This window comes from Camelus ferus, chromosome 11 (genome assembly GCF_009834535.1).
Source record: "Camelus ferus isolate YT-003-E chromosome 11, BCGSAC_Cfer_1.0, whole genome shotgun sequence".
Taxonomy (NCBI): Eukaryota; Metazoa; Chordata; class Mammalia; order Artiodactyla; family Camelidae; genus Camelus; species Camelus ferus.
This window is the reverse complement of record NC_045706.1, coordinates 63,445,410-63,462,182: the sequence shown is the minus strand read 5'-3', so window position 1 is coordinate 63,462,182 and position 16,773 is coordinate 63,445,410.

Here is a 16,773-nt window from a genome sequence, read left to right as displayed (position 1 = left end):
TTCATATTCTTTTTCATTAAAGGTTATTACAAGATATTGGATATAGTTCACTGTGCGATACAGAAGAAACTTGTTTTTAATCTATTTTTATATATAGTGGCTCATATAGTACCATACTGTTTTGATGACTGTATCTTTATGCACAGTTTGAAATCAGGAAGTGAGGTACTCCAGCTTTGTTCTTCTTTCTCAAGATTGTTTTAGCCATTGGCTGTCTTCTGCATTTCCATTCAAAGTTTAGAATGATCTGTTCCAGTTCTGTGAAAAATGCCATTGGTATTTTAATAGAGATTGCACTGAATGTATAGATTGCCTTGAGTAGTATGGTCATTTTAATAATATTAATTCTTCCAACCCAAGAACATAGCGCATTTTTCCATCTGCTTGTGCCTTCAATCTCTTTAATCAGTGTCTTATAGTTTTCTGAGTACAGGCCTTTTACCTCTTTTTTTCTTTTCGATGAAATTGTAAATGGGATTGTTTTCTTAATTTCTCTTTTTGATAGTTTTTGTCATTAGTGTAGAGAAATGCAACAGATTTCTGTATGTGAAGTTTGTATGCCACAACTTTATCAAATTCATTGATAAGTTCCAGTAGTTTTTTGTGGTGTCTTGAGGATTTTCTATGTGTAGTAGCATGTCATCTGCAAACAGTGACGGTTTTACTTCTTTCTTTCCAATTTAGGTTCCTTTTATTTCTTTTTCTTCATCTGATTGCTGTGGCTGGGACTTCCAATTCTAGGGTGAATAAAAGTGGTGAGAATGGGCATCCTTGTCTTGTTCCTGATTTTAGAAAAAATGCTTTCAGCTTTTCACCATTGAGTATGATGTTAGCTGTATGCTTGTCATAAATGGTGTTTATTATGTTGGGGTATGTTCCTTCTACATTCACTTGTTTGAGAATTTTTATTATAAATGGATGTTGAATTCTGTCAAAAGCTTTTCTGCATATATTGAGATCATCGTATGATTTTTATTCTTCAGTTGTTAATGTGGATATTGAACCATCCTTGCATCACTGGATTAAAGACTTAAATGTAAGACCTTAAACAATTAAACTTCTAGAAGAAAACATAGGCGGTATGCTCTTTGACATTGGTCTTAGTAATATTTTCGAATATGTCTCCTCAGGCAAGGGAACAAAAGCAAAAACAAACAAATGGGACTACAGCAAAGTAAAAAGCTTTTGCACAGCAAAGGATACTATCAACAAAACAAAAAGGTAACCTACTGAATGGGAGAAGATATTTTCAAGTGGTGTATCTGATAAGGGGTTAATATTCAAAATAAACAAGGAACTCAAACAACTCAACAACAAAAAAGCAAACAACCCAATTGAAAAGTGGGCAGAGGATCTGCATAGACGTTGTTCCAAAGAAGACATACAGATTGCCAACAGGCACTTGAAAAGATGCTCAGCATCACTAGTCATTAGGGAAATGCAAATCAAAACCACAATGAGGTATCGCCTCACACATGTCAAAATGGCTATTATCAAAAAGAGAAGAAATAACAAGTGTTGGTGAAGATGTGGAGAAAGGGAATCCTTGCGGACTGTTAGTGGTATTGTAAGTTAGTGCAGCCACTATGGAACACATTATGAAAATTACCCCCCAAATTAAAAATAGAACTGCCACTTGATCCAGCATTTCCACTTCTGGATATCTATATGAAGAAGATAAAAACACTAATTAGAAGGGATATTGGCACCCCTATGTTTATTGCAGCAATTTTTATCATAGCTGAGATATAGAAGCAATCTAGGTGCCCATCAATAGATGAAAGGATAGAGATGTGGCATGTATACCTACTATGATAGAATATTACTCAACCATAAAAAAGAATGAAATCTTGCCATTTGTGACAACATAGATGGACCTTGAGGGCATTATGCTAAGTGAAATAAGTCAGACAGAGAAAGACAAATACTGTATGATTTCATTTACACATGGAATCTAAAAAACAAAACAAATGAACAAACATAACAAAGTAGAAACAGAGTTAAAGATACAAAGAACAAAAAAGTAGTTTCCAGAGGAGAGGAGGGTAGGAGAGGAGAGAAATTGGTGAGGAGGATTAAGAGGTATATACTTCCAGTTGCAAAATAAATGTCACTGGTATGAAATGTATGGTGTGGAGAATACAGTCAATAACTATGCAATTATTATCTTAGTATGGTTACAGATTGTAACTAGACTCATTGTAGTGATTGTTTTGAAATGTGCAAAAATATTGAATCACTATATTGTGTAACAGGAACTAACATAGAGTTGTAGGTCATTGATACCCCAAAAACAAACAAACAAACAAACTCAGAAAAAGAGATCAGATTTGTGGTTACCAAAGGCAACGGGTTAGAGGAGGGAGAACTGGATGAAGGTAATTGAAAAGTACAGACTTCCAGTTACAAGATAAATAAGTACTAGGAACGTAATGTAAAATATAATAAATATAATTAACACTGCTGTATGTTATACATGAAAGTTTTAAGAGAGTAAATTCTAAGAGTTCTCATTAGAAAGAAAACAGTTTTTTCTATTTAATTTTGTATTTATATGAAATGATGGATGTTTATTGTGATAATCATTTCATGACTTACATAAGTCAAATCATTTTGCTCCATATCTTAAACATATACAGTGCTGTATGTCAATTACATCCAATAAAACTGAAAGAAAAATATGGAGCAGAAAAAAAATCATCATATGGAAGAAAACTTTCCTGAGTTTATAAAAGAAAATTTGGGAGTTTGAGATTTGCAAATGTTAATCAGTATGTATAAATAACAATGTTTAAAAAACAAATTTCTTCTGTATAGCGGAGGGAGCTATAGTCAATCTTGTAATAAATTTTAATGAAAAAGAAAATGAAAGGGAATATATGTATATATATGCATGACTGGGACATTACGCTGTACACCAGAAATTGACACATTGTAACTGACTATATTTCAATAAAAAAAGAAAATATGAACTTTTTTAATAAAATAAGTCATCTTGTGAAAAGAAACCTGAATGCAAATATATCTTTTTTTAATCATTAAAAAATTGAAGTTTACTTAATTTACATTATATTAATTTCAGGTGTGCAGGAAAGTGATTCAGTTTTATACATACATATACATTCTTTTTTAGATTATTTTCTATTATAGGTTATTATAAGATATTGAATATAGTTCCCTGTGCTATACTGTAGGACGTTGTTGGTTATCTATTTTATATATAGTAGTGTGTATATGTTAATCCCAAACTCCTAATTTATCCCTCCCACCTTCACCCATTGCTTTCTCCTTTGATAACCATTATTTTGTTTTCTATGCCTGTGAGTCTATTCCTGTTTTGTAAATAAATCAATTTGTATCATTTTTTAAAATTTCATATATAAGTGATAGCATATTATATTTGTCCTTCTCTGTATGATTTATTCACTTAATATGATGATCTCCAGGTCCATCCATGTTGCTGCAAATGGCATTATTTCATTCTTTTTATGGCTGAGTAATACACAGTTGTATCTATATCTATATCTATATCATCTATATCTATATCTATATCTATATCTATATCTATATCTCACATCTCCTTTAATACATTCATCAGTTGATGGACATTTAGGTTGCTTCCATGTCTTGGCTATGAACAGTAGGATGCATGTGTCTTTTAGAATTAGAGTTTTCTCCAGATATATGCCCAGGAGTGGGATTGCTGGATCATACAGTAACTCTATTTTAAGTTTTTAAAGATACCTCCATACTGTTTTCCATAGTGGCTGCACCAAACTACATTTCCACCAACAGTGTAGGGTGGTTCCTTTTACTCCTCTTTAGCATTTATTATTTGTTAACTTCTTAATGATGGCCATTCTTACTGGTGTGAGGTGATATCTCATTGTAGTTTTGACTTACATTTCTCTAATAATTAGTAATATTGAGCATCTTTTCATGTGCCTATTGGCCATCTGTATGTCTTCTTTAGAGAAATGTCTTCTGCCCATTTTTTGATTGGGTTGTTTATTTTTTTTGATATTAAGCTGCATGAGCTGTTTGTATATTTTGGAAACTAAACCCTTGACGGTCTCATCATTTGCAAATATTTTATCCCATTCTGTAGGTTGTCTTTTCATTTTGTTTATGGTTTCCTATGCTGTGCAAAAGCTATTAAGTTTAGTTAGGTCCCACTTGGTTATCTTTTATTTTATTTTCATTAGTTTAAGAGAAGGATTGGAAAAAATATTGCTGCAATTTTTATCAAAGAGTGTTCTGCCTATATTTTCCTCTAGGAGTTTTAGAGTATCTGGTCTTACATTTAGGTCTTTAATCTACTTTGAGTTTATTTTTGTGTATGGTATTAAAGAATGTTCTAATTTCATTCTTTTACTGGTAGCTGTCCAGTTTTCCCAGCACCACTTGTTGAAGAGGCTGTTTTTTTCTCCATTGTATATTCTTGCCTCCTTTGTTGTAGATTAATTGACCATAAGCGCATGGGTTTATTTCTTGGCTTTCTGTCCTATTTCATTGACCAAAATGTCTATCTTTGTGCCAGTATCATACTTTTTTGATCACTGTAGCTTTGTTGTATAATCTGAAGTCAGGGAGCATGATTCTCCCAGCTCTATTCTTCTTTCTTGAGATTGTTTTGACTTTTTAGGGTCTTTTGTGTTTCCTTACAAATTTATAAAAAAAAAAATTTTTTTAATTCTGTGAAAAATGTCATTGGTTATTTAATAGGGATTGCATTGAACCTGTAGATTGCCTTGGATATTATGGTCATTTTAACAACATTGATTCTTCCAATCCAAGAACATAGTATATCTTTCCATCTGTTTGTTTTGTCTTCAATTTCTTTCATCAGCATCTTAACAGTACAGATCTTTTGCCTCCTTAGGTAGGTTTATTTCTAAGTATTTTATTCTTTTTGATGTGATGGTAAGTGGGATTGTCTCCTTAATTTCTCTTTTTGATATTTCATTGTTGGTATATAGAAACACAAGAGAATTCTGTATATTAATTTTGTATCTAGCAACTACAGAATTCATTGATGAGCTCTAGTAGTTTTCTGGTAGCATCTTTAGGATTTTCTATGTATAGTATCATGTCATCTGCAACAGATATATCTTGACAAATGTTTTAATTTAATAATAAAGAATAATAATCCAAAGTTACCCTTGCAAGATAAAAGAAAAATTACAAAAGAAAATATTTTAAGAAGTCTTCCAGAGATTCCAGAACATCTCTTCTAACACTGAGTATTAAAAGACAGTGCAGGAATTCCTTTGGATTTTCATGGGGAAAGATGTAGAGATTCAAATTTATTACAACCAGCCTGTAAGAAATTACCAGAAAGATGTGCTTGGTTATCCAAGACCCACATGATTTTCTTGGAAAATTTACTGGTAGAGTGAAAAATAAATCAAAGGCAGATATTTAGTAATGGGGAAATCATACTATAAAAGGCCTATGGTTGGCAGGTACATGCTTAGATCTAGATATTAAGTAGGATTGTAACTGAAGAACTGAAACTTCTTCTCAAAAATTGAAAAAAAAATTAAACTAGATGGTACATGACATTTAAATAATAATAAGACTGGCATAAACACATGGATGAAAGCGTGTAAAAATTCCTCATCTAACAGGGGAGTAGAAAGTTATTAAATTTTCTTGAATTTGGCAACCAGAAAAAACAAAAAAATTTATGTTTTGGAAAATCTTAATGGATACCAGAAGTAAATTTGAAACAGTATACATGCTTCCAAGTCACTAGGAAAAAATAAAAACAAAGGAAAAAATCTGAGGAAAATCACAAAGGAAATAGTAAAAGCATACCAAAGAAGAAAGTGTAAAACAAGATAACAGAATAAAGAAAAAATACAAATATCTTATATATATATATATACTTCTATATATAAGAACTATAATTCAATTATAATCAACATGAAAGCAAACACTTAAAAAATACAGAACCATTCTGGGTGAAAGTTAGGTGCAGGTAATCTCACCCCTTCCACTGCTTCCCAAATGCAGTTCCTCTCCAGAAAGAGTGGAAAGACTACCTTCATAAAAAGTAGGATTCATGCAAAAAAAAATTAACCAGCATGGAGAAACTTTTATTATTGAGGAAAGGTATAATCAGCCATAAAGAAATAATAAAAATAGACTTATATGTGCCAAATAAGGCACCATGAAAAATAAAGGAGAAGTTCCTAGAAAGCTTGTAGGTGAAATGAATATTAAAATAACTCCCCTCTTGGAATGTACCCAAATGAACAAAAAGACTCCAATATACAGAAAGAGTTTTGGTCATTGATGAAACAAACAACTTCGCTCCTATAATGGACAGAAGAATATAAGCAAAAAGCAAAAAGTTTTAGATGAAATCAGAGGACGATTTTAAGGGAAGGTGGGTATCTCTCCTAATCCAGAGGAAAGTTTAGGACCTGATAGTTATGAGAATGATTGAGATCCCCATGAACATCTCTCAACCTGAAGAGGGAATACTAGGTTATGGATGGCTTAGGGTGCATTTGCACAGCATAAAGGAGTCCAGGAAGACAAAGCTGAAGAGGGAACCATGTGGCCTTGCCATTTAAACTTTCTCTGACTGAGAGGAGTGACTGCAGACGGAGTGAAGTTGAGCAGAAGAAAAATGGGGAAAATGACCTGGGGGTCAGCTTTGCATCTGCTGAACGAAGTCCAGTGAGCAGAATAAATGAACTCTGACCCCCTCCTCCCCAAATGAGATGTTTGTAGTTCATATTAGCTGGCCCTCTGCCAAGGTGACCTGCTTGTCCAAGAGGAGAAGTGGCTGAAATTGGAAGGGAGAATTTCCACCACAATATACACATATACCATCAACTTGCTGAAGAAACCAACCAGTGGGGCAGAAAACAGAGCATGTTGAATGGGAAAGCCTAGAGATCATGTATGGAGAGTATCAGTCCTAATTCCAGGGTCTCTAAGAGCCAGCATCTTCACCTCTACCCATCTGCCTTTTCGGGGGACATCCTAGATGACTGTATTGGCAACATCATGCTACTGCTATAAAAATTCCAGATGGAACTGCCTAAAAGCTGCACTGTTTCTTGGTTCCTAAAAGAAGCCAATAGCCAGAAAATAGAGACAGACAGAGTTCAGCTAAATTAAAAGAGAAACCTCCAACAATGAGGAATTTTCAAAAATGGCAGATTCTCCCTGGCAAGAATTGAGGTCCCTAGGGTGGAAGTTTATAAGCAGAATCTGGGCTGTCATTTGACTGGGAATTCCATCACTCGTGAGCTTACTTTTTTGCTGGGATTAGGAAGAAGGGGATACAAAAGGTAAATATGGCAAAAGGCACCTCTGATTGCAGCTTGGATGTACCCCCACATTGTTCCAGAGCTCCGAGATGCTCCCTCCACGGTGAGGTGTAAGGACACAGGCTCCAGCCTTTCCCAAGATGTGGTGAAGAGTGAGCCTGCACTGCCTGCAGAGCATGGGTGGTCCCATCTCTCCTGCCTCTGGAAGTCTACTGTCCAAGGTAAATTAGTGTCGGCTGAACCTTAAATCGCAGGGCAGGACTCTGGAATGCCTTCACCACCAACTTTCTCCATCAGCATTTAGGGCTAATGGGAAAGTCACTGTTTTTTTTTTAAATTATTATTTGTTTTTACATTTTGGGGTTAGCTTTACTGCTGTAGAAAAGTAAGATAAATGGTCCCACAGTTATGGAGAAGGACTGGTGTGCAGATTGAAATGTGCCTAGTTTATGAACGGGAAATTGAAGCCAGCAGTGCTTCTCAGTGACCCAGATGCTCCCAGATCATGAGGTCTCTCTGCATCTGAGTCCCCTCATTTTTCTCTTTTGTCCCAGAAAATCACACGTGAAAGGTAGAGCTACATTTTATCAAGAAGTCATTCCTCCCTTGTTTGTTGACATTACATCATAACCATCACAGTGGCCACCTGCATCCCCTATTTATATTCTGTCCCTCCTAAGAGAAGGGGTGTATCCGCTCTTCAGCTACTCCTTCCTCACTCTTTCCATTGCTGATTCTCCAGCTAGGGCTCACATTCACTGATATTGTGCTGATGGTGCCCCGGCTGGTGTCTAATCTGAATAGTTGGTGCCGTGTTGGTCATTAGGTATTTAAAATGCATCCCTTGCCTGGCGCCAGCCCTCACTGCTTCTTCCACTCCATGTATACAGCTGTCTCCCTGTTTTCCACGTGTCGTCAGTCGCCCAACCACAAAAACTTTCCTCCAGTAGAATTGGACAATGCTTCACAGAGCCCTGGACCTGGCATTTACCCTGCTCATGAAACTCTGACATTTCCCTTTGCCTTTCAGTCTTGGCCATTCACAAGCTGGCCTTGACCTCCCTTCTCTAACCTCAGTCTCCGTGACTTCTTAACTTGACTTTAGGCACACCTGAGTATTCCCAGTGTGCCTCCTGCCTACCACTGAGCATCCTCCACCTGGTATTGCCAGAGGTGGCCATCCTAAATTCCACACAAGGCTGAATTCTGCAGGAGAAAGAGAAACATCTGATTCATCCCTATATCCCCAAGCCACTCTGGAGGCCCAAATACATTGGTTTTTCTCCCTGCCCTTTTCTCCCCACACTTTTCCTCTGGCTACTTGCAAGGCCAGTGGTTCCCATATCTTGTCTAAAGCACAGACCACTCCGGAACAGCAGACCTACTGTCTTCCAAAGCATCTCCTGCCAATGGTCCACAGGCAGTCCTGGCTAACATCTGTAGACATAAACCAAGCACCTCCTGTTCTGCCCCCACCTTGTGTTTGTTTTGATTCTCCTACAGTCTTTACCCAGGTGGAGTGTCCTGAAGCCAACATGCCACCTCTTCTCGTTGGTTCATTCTTCTCCTTCACCCCCATTTTCCAACATCTTGGTATCTTCTGTATTTTCCTAAAAGTCTCCATCTTGACATCTTTTGTATTTTCCTACTCCTCACCAACTCCAAATCTCCTAAGTGCTCTTGGAATTCACTAAAATCATTCCACTTCTTAAAATGCTCTGAAGACTTCCAGTTGCAAATAACTATTCGTCTCAAACTGAGTTACAAGGACTCCCGGGTGTTACTTCTTTGGGTTCCAGGACACTTGAAACTTCTTGAGAGATGTGGTTTGTTATTCTGGAGAATCAAGTTTACTTGATGCTTAGAACTATTTTTAAATATTAAAACAAGTATCAATGTATTGCAAAGTCACAGATAAAATGGGAATATTTTAAGATTTTGTAAGATAAGTCATGTACACAGGGTTCCCTTTTAGCTATGACCTAAGACCCTTAGGGGGTATGAGATCATTCTTCTTAGCAGTTTGAACTTCCAGTGAAATACAAACTTCCCAGTACATCATGCAAGGCCCCGGAGATCTGGCCCTCTCCATCTTTCCAATCTTATTTCTTACAGTGTCTTTTCTCAAAGTCCATACTCTGGTCACACTTCATCCTGCCATGTTTTTGTTAATACAGTCTTCGCTGCCAAGATTTTGCTTCCCCCATTCCATTTTATGTGACCAATATACGTTTATTATTCTAGGTTCAGCTACATGTTTACTTCCTTTCTGAAACCTCTATTCTTTCCTTCCCAAATGGAGTAGAAATGATTCTTCTCTCTCTTATGTCCCCAGGGTCTCCCTTTCCCCCAGCTTCCTAATAAATTCATTTTGTGTGAAGTTAATGTTTTGGCTTTTGTGTCTCAAACACTGGCAAGAAATTCTTTCCTAACTATTTATGTTTCTGGGGATTGATGAAAGTAACTTCTAGCTAAGGCACCTCCCTACTAGACAGCCCCTCAGAGGTGACTCTTTATGTACAAATGTCACACTCTAGTGATCCTGGCTTTATCTATTGGGTCACAGCTCTGGAGCTACATTCAGGGTTAAACCCCAAGATGATCATTTTCCAGCTGTAGTCCCTGGGGCCACCACCAGAGGGACCCTGCCCAGGGCTTGCTGAGAGGACCTGTCTTGATCTTTCCTTCCATGAACCCACTTGCCACTGGGGTCTTCTCTCTCTCATCCCCATCTCACTTGTTTTGGCTGTTCTTTCCTCTTTGGATATGAAAAAAAAATTAAACAAGAACTCTTTTATCTTCCTTTAGAAGACTGTCTGCATCAAAAATTAGGTATTTGCACTACTTAGAACCTAGCACTGCCCCTAACCTACAGCAGGTGCTTACTAAATGACAGTTGGTTGGATGGATGAAGAGACAATTGCAGTGCAGATTTTTAAAGTCAGTCCCAGAGAACCTAATTCTCTATTAAGTTCCTTCTCGGGAAGAGGGAGACTCTTGGAGCCACAGTCTTTCCTTTCATGCTATAGCTCTGCCTTCATGGAAAGGACAGTACGAACATCCATGAGGCTCACCAGGCTGAGAAGTTAGCTTTTGGTTATCCCTAGCCTGTGTGATGCGGGGATGAATATGACTCCATCTGAGGACCACACATGTACCTAAAATCCAACAGACCATCTGCTCTTTCTTCCCAATCACTCGATGTATGATGTACTCTCTAGAGAAAGATTCGTTCATCCTACTGTCTTGATCAACCCACACCACAACTAGCCCACTCTCCCAGAGTCCAGAGTTTTCTCTGTTCTATCATTTTCAAGCTCATTTTCTTTTCTTTATGGGATCAGTAGCCCTCCTATAATATCAACATTACAGGTCTTCATGTGTACTTAAGTGACTCCAGGTTTACACAGTTAACCAGAAGATAATCAATGCTGTAGCTGTGGTAAATGAAACAAGCAATAAACCCATCAATAGAGAATATGAGTTCTCGTTGGGAGGGAGAGGAGTGGAGAGGACATCTTCACCAAAGAGGTGATATTTGAACACAAAGATGGGAACGTAGCAGACGAAAGTGGAAAAAGAGGATGAAGAATTCATCCTAAATGGAAGGGATAAAAGTATGCAGAGAAACACAGGTATCCCTTGCCTTTCCTTCAGTCCAAAAATTATAAACAAGATGCAGTTATTTGCAGAAATTAATGCTTTTTCCTCTTTCCAGGGGTAATTTTATACCTTTATGGAAAATCTTTAAAAGCCTTTTATGTATTAGAATTAAAAAGTCTATAAGAAAAAGGTAAACACGTAGGACCAAGGTTATCTCAGACAATTCAGAGCAATTTAAATCACCATCTGGAAAGACTGTCAGCTGACAGATCCTTCTGCGGCTTCCTTCTCTGCCAGCAGAGCCTCCTCCATCGTGCAGACCCATGTATGCACATGCTGAGGACGGTGGGGCTGGTCTGCCTGCTAGAGGGCTGGACAGCAGCTGGCGATTGCAATGGCCTCTAGTGGAGACGTGGCCGTGACTTGGAAATCCCCCACATAGAGGTCCTCGCGGGATGACATCATGCACATTCTGTGTCGTGATGTGTTTCGAGTCTGTGAGTGTGAACTTTCTTTATGTACAGGAAGCAAAGGAAGGAAAGTGAATTCAAGAAAACAATGGCAATCTTAAAAAATGGGTCAGATTTTAGACAAACATATGCCAGGCTGTTCTATATTTTTACTTATTTGGAAAGAGTGCTGTTCAGTGGTCTTGACCGACTCCATCAGAGGGAGTGGGGGCCTCTTTGGTGCCTTTTCTGTGGAACTTCGTGGTGAAGTTTGATGAAGTGAGCCCCTTGGAGCCCACAGGCTGGCGCACCACAGAGAAACCAGAGAAAACTCTCCGTTTCTAAAGGGCTCACGTGATTAGGATAGTCCTACTCTGATGCTCTCATTAACCTTATTAACTACATCATTTAATCCTCACTGGAGGGCTTTAGTTCACCTGAGAAAACAAGCTCAGAAAGCCTTTCTTGCCGAAGCCCTCAGCCCTAGGAAGAGAGGGGACAGAAAACTAATATAGGTTCACTGGCTGCCAAATGCCACGAGGGAGTGAGGACAAAGGAGAAAAGAATGCGGTTGGGGGAAAGGACCAGTGTGTCCTTTGAGATCGACCCTGTCGTGGCACGTCGACATCTTTGACCAACAGTTGATCCCAATAAGGGGGCCTGGGGAGACAAAGAGAGTCATAGAAATCATATGGTAAAAAGCGTTAGGGCTTAGAGATGTAATGAATCAATACAAAAAGAAAACGGTCACGTTGGGAGAAAAGAAATAGCTTCCCCAACATCCAAACTCAACAAAATTGCTTTTGATTCAGACTTCCACTCTTTAGTCCAAATACTACATCATGTCAGAATGTTCCTGTCTTGAAATGGTAATCGAATAATCTTCCAAACCCTCAGGGAGATGGAGCATCATTTGTTCCCTTCACCTTCTGCCCTTAGAAAATACAGTGTTTTGGGAAAATTATCTTTGGCTCCTTGGATTTCAGCACCGAGGGAATGGCATCCTTGGCGTGATTCAGACACTCTCCTCCATCCTGCTCAGCCCCAGCTCCAGGCAGCCACCTCTTGGCCTCAAGTTTTTAATCTTGGTGGGGTAAGCTGGACCCTTCACCTTCTTTACAAATCATGACGGGTATGTGAACAGGGAGGCGGTCCCCTGTAAGGTGGAAATAATGTTCTTGGCTGCTGCCTCCTTCTCTTTCTGTTTTAGTCCTGAGGGACTTGGCTTTTTTTTTCACTTCTGTAAGATTTAGGAGTCTTGAGGTTTAATTGCAAAAAGAAGAATTCGGTGTGGTTTGAGAAGGCAAGTCACTTTGAGTAATTTAAACCCTCAGTTACCCAAACACAAAGGCTGAAGGACCTCTTAGCAAACTGGCCCCATGCGATCAAGTTTTTGGCAAAGACTTTATATCTATCTTGCACACTGCCTGTATTTTTACCTAGCAAGTTCAATAGTCGTCTTCTCCGGTCAGCCTGGCCCTGCTAGTTTATCTTCCTAGGTGTGCACTGTATGCATGTGTGTGCAGACATTTGTTCACATGAGCATATCTGTGTACACGGGGTCACGTCGAGAGAAGAAAGGCTCCGGTTGTTTACTAAGCCTGTAGCAAATGAGGTTCAGGGATAATTAAGAGAGCTCTCCCTTGGCAGAAATGTGCCTGTTTGGGTCTGCTTCTCATTTGGGACAATTGGAAAAGGCAATCACTCAAGTTTTATTGATGCCAAAGACTTTTTCACAGTCATCAATATGGGCTACAAAAATGAAGTTGTTGACATCTTATTTCTGGGGGCTTTTCTTTCAGATAATTTTGAGCCCTCAAGCATCGTATATTCTGAAATAAGGCAGTTCCAGCCCATAACAGCATTTTCCATGGACTGCCTGCAGTTGATCTCACCAACATCCTGCCAAATCCCAGGCCAATCGCATCTGTGTCTGTCAAGCCCATTCAGGTTTCTCCCTCTGCTCTAAGCCGCTCCGATCTTGATTCACTCCAAAGAGCATAAGATAAAGGTTACATTGCACACAAATGCTTTTAGCCTTTTATTAACCTCATGTATATATTTTGGATGTGAATGCTGAGGCTGACATAAGTAGACTTTGGCCTGCTCAGTTGAGTCTTCTGGACTGTTTTGGGTTCCCTCCTGGAGTAATCTGGGCTCTGAGTACCAGTCGTGAGCTCCTGCAGGTCCTTTTTCACTCCAGTCTACTAAGGTTCCCGGCAAGTGCTCATCTGCTTTGATGGGGCTGGAAAAGACACCCTTCCTCCTATTTGTGGAGTGACAGCACCTGGTCCAGTGCTCTTGGCGGGCAGCCTTCTGTCTCTGGTGTGAGAAGGCCAGTCTGTGTGCCAGGTGCAGCCAAGATGCAACTTGGGGGTTGGCTCCTCTAGTCGAGGGCATGGGGCAGAATGGGCTCAGCATACCCCGTAGCTGATCAGGGCCTTGGTGCCTGCCCAGCCAGGTGGGGGAAAGCCAGGCTGATCTCATGAAGGGGATGCTATTCCCTGGGCCACCTGCCCTAGAGATCAGACTTCAGACCAGGTGCACAGGAAGCTGAGTCACGGCGGCCGCCATGGTTGCTCCCGGTGCCGAGGAACATAGGGAGGCTCATTATGACCAGCAATAGTGCACACCATAAAAGTACAAGTATTTACTACCCCAGGAAGGAAATGGAGTGACCCACGCAATAACATTAGCCCTGGAGTAACTGTGAAAGTCGCAATTTTAGCCGTTATCTTGTTTCAAAATAAACAGCTAAATGGAATAATAGGAAACACTAAACGGATGTGTCAGGCTCTAGTGATGATCTCACTTGTGTTCTATCATTACGAAAACTGAAGCCATTTGAGAAACTGAAGTCTCCCTTTGCCAAATTACCCTCCGTGGTTGCTCTGATCAATCTCCACTGGAATCTACGTGCACATCGTGTGCACATCTAATTCTCCTTTTCATGAACATGGAGCTGAAGGTTAAATAAAATTCCCAAGACCAAGTTTAACAAGATCTGGAAGTTTTTCTCCAATCAGCCCCGCCTCTATCACTCACCTAAATATGTGTTTCTCCTTCCAGATGGAGATAATGATGCAATCCATTGCCATGGTGGTAAAGTCAGAAATCTTGAAGCATCTTTGCCGCCTAGATCCCAGAGCTCCAGCCAGCACGGGGACAGCCAGCGTGGCGGTGGGGCTGGGAGGCTGAGAAAGCCTGGGTGGTCCGACACATCCCGGCTGAATGTTTAAACGCTGACTTCACCCGAGGGGCTGCCCTGGTCATTGGGGTAGAGAAACTCCTCCTATGAGCAGCTGATCAGAAAGGGCATTTAAAAGAAACCACTTGTAAATGGTTAATAGGTCAAACTCTTGTCCTGCTGGCCTACAGGTCTGGATCCATGAAATGCAAAATGACCCTGAAAGAGCTTTAATATTCCTGCAAGATGCCAAACTTTGTTCGTGAGATGGTTGTTCTTTGCCTTGCTCCTAATACCACTTACAAAATGTCCCGTATCAATAAATATTCCTTTCATGCCCATAGCCACAGAAGTTAAAACTCCTGTGGAAAAAAAAAAAAAAAAAAAAAACCAACCTAGGTGTATAAATAAACATGTTGCCTGCTGAAGGCCAACACAGATTTTTATTTTATGTGCTCTGGCCACAAACGATGGACTGTGGGTCTGAACCTGCCCCAAGAAGCTGTCTTTAAGTTTTTCGTGCAGTGACCTGATGCAACAGCTCTGCCCAGCAGCATTGCCCCATGTGGCGTCATATAGACTCAGTCAAAGTCTGTTTTTTCTGGATTTTGAAAATGACACAGGGATGCAGACGTTGGAATAGTGCACACTGGATGACTCACAGAGAGAGAGTATGTGGGCTGAAGCCCTCAGGTGGCAGAGCCAGTGGGAGCAGAGGGGCATTTGATTGGCAGCAACAAAGGAAGGTACGGAGACAGAGAAGAGCTGAGTTGCCATGAGGGGGATGCAGGCGTGGGGCGCAGGGGCTCTGCTGCAGAGGGGTGAGTGATGTCTCATCGCAGCTGGGCTGCATTTCAAACGTTTTTGGTTGGTGGATGGTAACTTTTTCTCCTCTCCTCCCTACTTGGCTGGTAGCATTAGCTGACATTTGTCTGTCATTTGAGACCATCTCTACTGCTTATGAGCTGGGAGATCCTAACCACTGCAGTGAGATTTCCTCACAGGAGGCATATTGGAAATGAAATCTGAAATTTGCGTAGGGTTAGACAAGATCAACAGCTCTTAATGATCTATTGGACGTGGACGGAGAGCAAACAGGAAATGTAAACCCTGATGTCTGGCCTCTGCTTGGCCACAGCCACAGAGGACCAGGCGTAGAGCACAGATGCGGGGGGCAGGTCTGGACCTGTTTGGATGCTTCGGCCTCAGGGTGAAGATGACATACCTCAGAAGTCCATTTTGGGTTCTTCTTCTTGCTCCTTTTTTTCCCCTTCCCTCCTCTTCTCTTTTGCAAGGAGACAACGCATTGAGTGTTTCATCAGCTTCCCTGGTGTTTCGACTTCAGGCCTCCTGGTCCATTCCTCTGAGGAAATTTGTGTTGTCATGTTTCTGGCTCAGAGCAAGGCTCTTTCAGGATAATGAGTTGGCAATGCCTGGAAGTGGAGAAGTCCTGCCAGAGTGTTCTGAGTTCAGGGTGAGTGCCTGAGTCATTTCTGAGCTCTGATCCACGAGCTCGAGGGCAGGAGATCACAGAAATTGATAATTGGCGTCTTTTCTGAAGTCAATTTCCCTCTGAAGGTCAGTAGTGAAAAAGTGTGTCTGGGGATTGGAGTTTTGTAAAAGATATGAATAACAATCCCACATGGTGACACTGCATGCCAGGCTGTTTGTTCTAAGCACCTACACGTGTTAATTCACTTATTTTTGTTTGTTTTTTTTTTGTTTTTACAACAAATACATGAAGAGGTATTTTTATTATCCTGTTTCCTGGATGTGGAAACTGAGGCAGGAAGAGACTAACATAGGATGAGAAAGCGATGAGCCAGTCACCATAGTTCCGATGCTGAGCTCTGACGTCCGTGTCCACGTTATACCATATGCCCTCTCTGTACATCTCTGCATCTGTCATTCCTTAGCCAATGAACCCTAGGCTTGGCTGCATCTAAAGTTATCCCCATAATATAGTCAATTTGATTTGCTTTTCTGGAAGTAAATCAACCATGAAAATAACATCTAGAATAGCCTTCAAGTTTTTAGGAAATAATAACTTTAAAAAGCCTTCCTATAGTCTTAGCCAGTAAGAGGAACCTGCTCAGAGAAGTGCCTTGCCCGGACTTGGACACTCATGAAGTTGCCCTGTGCCCCCTGCTCGGTCTTCTGCTGCTTCTCTCAAATTCAGGGAGCGTGGAGCTTCTGAACTCCGCTGATGGTGAGGTGAGGATGCCGAGAATGAACTAAGGATCTG